Source organism: Podarcis melisellensis, assembly GCF_964234715.1.
Source record: "Podarcis melisellensis genome assembly, chromosome: 7".
In the NCBI taxonomy this organism is placed as follows: domain Eukaryota; kingdom Metazoa; phylum Chordata; class Lepidosauria; order Squamata; family Lacertidae; genus Podarcis; species Podarcis melisellensis.
In genome coordinates this window covers 85,264,666-85,272,081 of record NC_138539.1, presented here as the reverse complement: position 1 = coordinate 85,272,081, position 7,416 = coordinate 85,264,666, and the positions used below count along the sequence as shown (strand labels likewise).

The 7,416-nt window shown below is 43.9% G+C and overlaps 1 protein-coding gene across 1 annotated transcript in view; it reads left to right on the top strand.

Annotated features, from left to right (window-relative positions):
- The first annotated feature begins 558 nt into the window (after nt 1-558).
- Nucleotides 559-7,416, top strand: part of MARCHF8 (membrane associated ring-CH-type finger 8) — a 36,337-nt gene continuing 29,479 nt past the window's right edge. The window contains exon 1 of the mRNA XM_081917849.1: nt 559-577. The gene's annotated coding sequence lies outside the window, so the exon portion shown is untranslated. The remainder of the gene's footprint in view (nt 578-7,416) is intronic.

Genomic DNA, 7,416 nt, shown 5'->3' with positions numbered 1-7,416 from the left:
CAGTATAAACTCTTGTCTTTGCAGCTGATCGTGTGTCTTCTCGTGGTGGAAACGTGCGTGTTGACCTCTGGATCCCAACACACACACACATACAGAGAGAGCACACACGTGTCATACATAAGCAAGCGGGCCTTGCCCTTTTAAATTGTTCCACCCTTAACAAGAGCTCCTGTTTCCAAAATAAATAAATAAAATCAGCTTCCTTTTCTTTTTCCAGTGAATTTTCCCGGATTTCCCGGCCTCATCTTTTTATTGCGACCCGCCTCCTTGAGGTTCACCTGCGTCTGGACCGTACGGAATAAACCCGCGAATAAAACCCGCGGTCGGAATCCCTCCGCGCTCGACCGGCGGGGAGGGGCGTGGCTTATTCAGGCCCCTCCTCCCTCCCCCCCCCCCCACCGGCCAATCGCGAGAGGCGGCCGGGGCTCGTCGACTCCGTCGTCGTGCTGCTCCTGCTCTGCGGGCGCCACAGGTGCCCCTTCGGAGGCCTCGCTCGGCAGGCGGGCCGCGGGGCTTCGGCCTGGCTATGGCGGCGGCGGCGGCGGCCTGGTCGGCCTCCCCGTGAGGCGGCGGCGAGGTGAGCGCTCTGAGGGGAGAAGGGCCTCGCCGCCAGGGAAGCCGGCGCCGGGGCCTCGTCTCCTTGCGCGCCGCCGGGCAGGAGCAGCGCCCGTAGCCGGAGAACCGGCGCAGGGGAGCGGAGGCTGGAGCCGCCCTGGAAGCGGCGCGGCGAGGCGGGGTGGCGGGTGCAGAGCCTCCCAGGGTCCCTGTTTTGGATTAGACCCGGGAACGTCCCGCTTTCCCTTCGGACAACGTCCCTAGTTCCATCAGAGAAATGTTGAAGGGACGCCAGGATGCGACCCTCTAGCCACCTGAACGCAGGGGAACTTTTCAGTCAGATGGGGGTGGGTATAAATAGTAGTATTATTTGGTAGGAGGTCCCTATTTCCATCAGAGAAATGTTGAAGGGACGCCAGGATGCGACCCTCTCGCCACCTGAAGGCAGCCCCGTATAGGGAACTATTCAAATGTTTTTGTAGATGTGGGAAGCTGCCCAGAGTGTGTGGGGCAACCCAGTCAGTATAAATAGTATTATTATTATTATTATTATTATTAGAGTAGGAGGTCCCTATTTCCATCAGAGAAATGTTGAAGGGACGCCAGGATGCGACCCTCTAGCCACCTGAAGGCAGCCCCGCATAGGGAACTTTTCAAATGTTTTATTACGTTTTTGTAGATGTGGGAAGCTGCCCAGAGTGTGTGGGGCAACCCAGTCAGTATAAATAGTATTATTATTATTATTATTTGAGTAGGAGGTCCCTATTTCCATCAGAGAAATGTTGAAGGACGCAGGGATGCGACCCTCTAGCCAGGGAACTTTTCAAATGTTTTATTACGTTTTTGTAGATGTGGGAAGCTGCCCAGAGTGTGTGGGGCAACCCAGTCAGATAGGGTGGGTATAAATAGTATTATTATTATTATTATTATTATTTGAGTAGGAGGTCCCTATTTCCATCAGAGAAATGTTGAAGGGACGCAGGGATGCGACCCTCTCGCCACCTGAAGGCAGCCCCGCATAGGGAACTTTTCAGTCAGACGGGGGTGGGTATAAATAGTAGTATTATTTGAGTAGGAGGTCCCTATTTCCATCAGAGAAATGTTGAAGGGACGCAGGGATGCGACCCTCTCGCCACCTGAAGGCAGCCCCGCATAGGGAACTATTCAAATGTTTTATTACGTTTTTGTATATGTGGGAAGCGCCCCAGAGTGTGTGGGCAACCCAGTCAGTATAAATAGTAGTATTTTTTTATTTATATTTATTATTATTATTATTATTTGGTAGGAGGTCCCTATTTCCATCAGAGAAATGTTGAAGGATGCCAGGATGCGACCCTCTAGCCACCTGAAGGCAGCCCCATATAGGGAACTATTCAAATGTTTTATTACGTTTTTGTAGATGTGGGAAGCTGCCCAGAGTGTGTGGGGCAACCCAGTAAGATAGGGTGGGTATAAATAGTAAAATTATTATTTTTTTTCATTTCTTTTTATTGAATTTCACTTAGATAACCAAAAGAGAAAACAAACCAACCATTTCAAAAAGAATATCCAAACATAACATAAATATAACATCAGCTTCCGTTACAGTTCTTTGTCTTCACACTTAAGTCTTTATATCTTTAAATATTTAAATCTTTCCTCCACACACCTATTGACCTCCATCCCTCCCGATTTCAGGCTTCTTAATATAAATACTTTCTTTTTCCTGCAGCTGATAATTGTTGATGGTTTAAAATTATTGTTGTTGATGTTGAATTTCCATCAGAGAAATGTTGGAAGGTTTGCAGGGATGCGACCCCCATGCATCTGAAGGGAAGCCCGTATAGGGAACTTTTCTAATGTTTTATTATGTTCTTATAGATGTGGGAAGCTTCCCAGAGTGTGTGAGTCAACCCAGTCAGATAGGGTGGGTATAAATAGTAAAATTATTATTGTTGTTGTTGTTGTTGAATTTCCATCAGAGAAATGTTGGAAGGTTTGCAGGGATGCGACCCCCAGGCATCTGAAGGGAGGCCCGTATAGGGAATTTTTCAAATGTTTTATTATGTTCTTATAGATGTGGGTAGCTGCCCAGAGTGTGTGGGGCAACTCAGTCAAATGGGGGTGGGTATAAATAGTAGAATTTATCGTCATCATCATTATTATTATTAATTTGAGCAGGAGGCCCCAATTTCCATCAGATAAATGTTGGAAGGTATGCAGGGACGTGACCCCTGAGCATCTGAACTTTTAAATTTTTTATTTTGTTTTTATAGATGTGGGAAGCTGCCCAGAGTTTATGGAGCAAACCCAGTCAGATGGGGGGCTATAAATATTATCATTGTTGTTGTTGTTGTTGTTGTTGTTGCTGTTATTTGAATAGGAGGTCCCTATTTTCATCAGAGAAATGTTGGAGGGTATGTGGTTGGGAAGGGGATAGTGGGGGGCTATGGCTGGGGATCCCTGCCTCTGTGTGAAGATCTGACCCCATAGAAATCCGTGGAGTAACAGCATGTGGGATGCTGTGCGCAAGTTTCTCTCCAAAAGGGGGGTGGGACTGGGGCCAGCAACTCCGCCTTGGGAAAACTGCCCAGATGATCAGGGCCAAGAGCATCTCCCCTGTGGTGGAAAGGAGGTAGCAATCTGGACCTTTTTAGTTTATACAAAAGGTGACTGAGGCAGAGCATGGTAGAGGTTGGTGTGGAGAAACTTGGGTAGAAGATTGACAGCAGACAAGAAAGTACTGTGAACAAATATATGAAATGAACAGCACAACAGCAACTTAACACGTAAAGCCAAAATCACATATAGTTAAAATGCAATGGGTGCAATCGCAGCTGGAATTGCCACTTTGGTTTTCTGGATGTCCACCCAGTTTTTGCCTCCCTTCATTTTTCTTGCAAAAAAAAATTAAAGCTGAAAGTTCACGAGTTACATGCACATAATTTGCAGGTCTGCTGTATTGTCACAGGAAGTGGTGGGGACAACTAGCTTATATTTTTAAATAATAATAAGAATAATAATTTATTATTTATACCCCGCCCATCGGGCTGGGGAAACCCAGCCCGATGGGCGGGGATGGATAGGGGTGGAAACGCTCCTTCAGGTATACTGGACCAAGGCCAGAAACACACTGGGAGCCAATGAAGATCCTTTAGGACTGGTGTTGTATGGTTCTAGCAGCCACTTTCAGTCATCAGTCTAGCTGCCACTTTCTGAATTAGTTGTATAGTGGTACCTCAGGTTAAGAACTTAATTCGTTCCGGAGGTCTGTTCTTAACTTGAAACTGTTCTTAGCCTGAAGCACCACTTTAGCTAATGTGGCCTCCCACTGCTGCTGCGCCACCAGAGCATTATTTCTGTTCTCATCCTGAAGCAAAGTTCTTAACCTGAGGTAATATTTCTTGGTTAGCGGAGTCTGTAACCTGAAGCGTATGTAACCTGAGGTACCACTGTAGTTTCCAAGTCACCTTCAAAGGTAGCCCCACATAGAGCACATTGCAGTTGTCCAAGCAGGAGATAACCAGGGCATGCACCACTCTGGCGAGACAGTCCTTGGGCAGGTAGGGTCTCAGCCTGTGTACCAGATGGAGCTGGTATACAGCTGCCCTGGACAGAGAAACAATATTAAGAAAAGTAGAAATACTCTTGAAGGATACTTGGATCACTGAGTGCTTGCCATACATAATAGTTGTATGGAACCTTGGAGACAATGTACCAGTTGCTTTGAGAGGGGATATTGTTTTCATGCCCTGTTTTTAGACACAATCTGATTTTCCACTGTACGAAATGAAATGATGTTGATCTAAATGGAACTTTTGTCTGATCCAGCAGATCACGCAAACTACGTTCCAGGGATGGCACCCAAAGAGAAAATTGCATATAGTCAAAACACAGTTGGGTTCAAATTAGTCACATAATAGTGTGGCTGGTGTGTGGTGTTTAGCCATTATCAGAATATTGGGATATACAAAATTAACACAGGTGACCATGAAAACCTACTGCATAGTGAATAAAAAGTGGATCATTGTATGATTTTCAGAGGGGATCCTCTCAAAACCATTGAAAGAAAGCTTACATTGATATTCCTGTACTGCAGAGGGTTGGACTAGATGACTCTCAGGGTCCCTTTCTACGATTCTGTGATTCTATGCTTGATCCATAGGCTGTAGAGTCAAAATTACAGATCTGGCCCTTGACAGCACTGGTATGATTCAAACATTGATCCAAAGCACCAATTCCAATGGGTCTGGTCTTCATGATTTTTGCATAGGATACTAGCATCAAATCACAGAGCACATACCTGTTTGCAAAAGTAGGTTAAAAATATGATGCAAGTATTTATTTACATCCCCTAAAATTTGGTGGGAGTTTAAAGTCCCACTGGAATCCACTCCCAAGAGTTCACTAATGCTTTTGCACATATTAATAGTCATGCTTATATAGTATACTTTTGGAAAGGGAACAGTGTAGTGCAACTCCCTATCTTATAGCACAAAGCATCCCTAGCTCCATGCTGCTTGGACTTCCAGGCTGATTTATGGTGTCTCAGAGGAGCCTAGTGCGCTCTGGAAATTTTAACACATGGAGTGCATCTGAGCTGAAGACCTTCCTAATTCAACATTGCAACTGAACATGCTGCACATAAACTTCTGTTTCAGTGTATCTGAAGAAGTGTGCATGCACACGAAAGCTCATACCAAGTCAAATACAAGAGCGGTGTTGATCTTTATTGATGCGGAGAAAGCCTTTGACAACATTTCTTGGATGTTTATGAAGAAAAATTTGGAAAGGATGGGAGTAGGGCGGGGGTTTGAAAATGGAATAGAAGCAATCTATTCAGAACAAAAAGCTAAATTGATAGTGAACAACGTGGTGACAGAGGAGTTCAAAATTGAAAAAGGGACACGACAGGGGTGCCCTCTGTCTCCTCTGTTGTTTATCTCAGTCCTGGAGGTGCTATTGAACAAGATTAGAAATGACCGGTTGGCACAGGGAATTGTGGTCGGAGAGAAACAATATAAACTGAAAGTATTTGCAGATGACTTGGTATTAACACTACAGGAGCCAGCCTCTAGTACTAAAAGAGCGTTAGAATTAATTTCTGACTTTGGTCGGGTGGCGGGATTCAAGCTGAATAAACAAAAAACTAAAGTTCTAGCAAAAAATTTGACAACTATTGAAATAGAGGAGTTCAGAAAAGAAACGGAATTAAATGTGGTTAAAAAAGTAAAGTATTTGGGGGTGCACTTGACCTCCAAAAACTTGAATTTGTTTAAGGACAATTATGAGAAATGTTGGTCAGAGATCAAAAGAGATTTGGAAACATGGTCAAGATTGAAACTTTCCTTGTTGGGTAGAATAGCTGCTATAAAGATGAATGTATTGCCGAAAATGCTATTTTTGTTTCAGGCCCTCCAGATCGTGGACAAGGTGGAATGTTTTGGAAAATGGCAGAGGGCTATTTCTAAATTTGTCTGGCAGGGCAAAAAGCCCCGAATTAAGTTTAAAATACTAACGGATGCGAAAGAAAGAGGGGGGTTTGCCCTGCCGGACTTGAGGTCATATTATGAATCTGCAGCCCTCTGCTGGTTGAAAGATTGGATTTTATTGGAGAACACTGATGTCCTCGACCTGGAAGGATTTGATAATGCTTTTGGGTGGCATGCATATTTGTGGTATGACAAGGTTAAAGTTCATAGATCATTCAAAAACCATATTGTCAGAAGGGCAATTTTTATGGTCTGGTCAAAATATAAAGACTTATTGGAGAGTAAAACTCCGAGGTGGCTCTCACCGATGGAGGCCAAAGCACGGAAAAGACTCAATATGGAGGCCCACTGGCCTAAATATTGGGAAATAATTGAAAAAATTGGAGATAATTGGAGGTTGCAGAGTATGGAAAAGTTAAAAAACAAGGTGCGAGATTGGTTACATTATGCTCAAATTCAGGAAGTTTTTAAAGCGGACAAAAAAGTGGGTTTCCAGGAGGAAAAGTCGAAATTAGAGACAGAGTTGCTTGAGCCAAAATCTAAGTTAGTTTCGAGAATGTACAACTTGTTGCTTAAATGGAATACACAGGATGAGATTGTTAAATCCTCCATGATAAAGTGGGCGCAGGATTTGGGGCACAACATTATGTTTGAAGACTGGGAAAGGTTATGGAACACCGGAATGAAATTTACGGCATGTAGTGCCCTGAAGGAAAATATTATGAAAATGACATACCGGTGGTACATGACCCCAGTCAAGCTTGCAAAGATATATCACCTGTCCGACAACAAATGTTGGAAATGTAAAGAGGAGGAAGGGACATTCTTACACCTCTGGTGGACCTGCCCGAAGGTGAAGGCCTTCTGGGAGATGATACATAATGAACTAAAAAAGGTGCTTAGATTTACCTTACCCAAGAAACCGGAGGCCTTCCTCCTGGGCATGGTGGACCAGAGGGTGGCAAAGAAAGATAGAATTTTCTTTATGTACGCTACTACAGCAGCAAGGATCTCGATGGCAAAGCACTGGAAGACACAAAATCTACCCACATTGGAAGAATGGCAGACGCAGCTGATGGACTATATGGAACTGGCTGAAATGACTGGCAGAATCCGAGACTCGGGAGAAGAAGAAACGGAGGAAGTTTGGGAAAAGTTCAAGGATTATTTGAAAAAGCATTATAAGTTGTATGAATGTTAAAAAATGCTCCTTTTTAGGAAATTACAGCTTCAGCATCGGTTAATTTTTTGAATTGGAAAATAAGGAACTATAAGACAGAAGTGGTGTAATGAAATAATTTTATTGTGCTGAAACTAAAACAATGGAATTGGACTGAAATGTCTAGAGACCAGATATCACGATAAAATGGAAGATATATTATTATGTTTA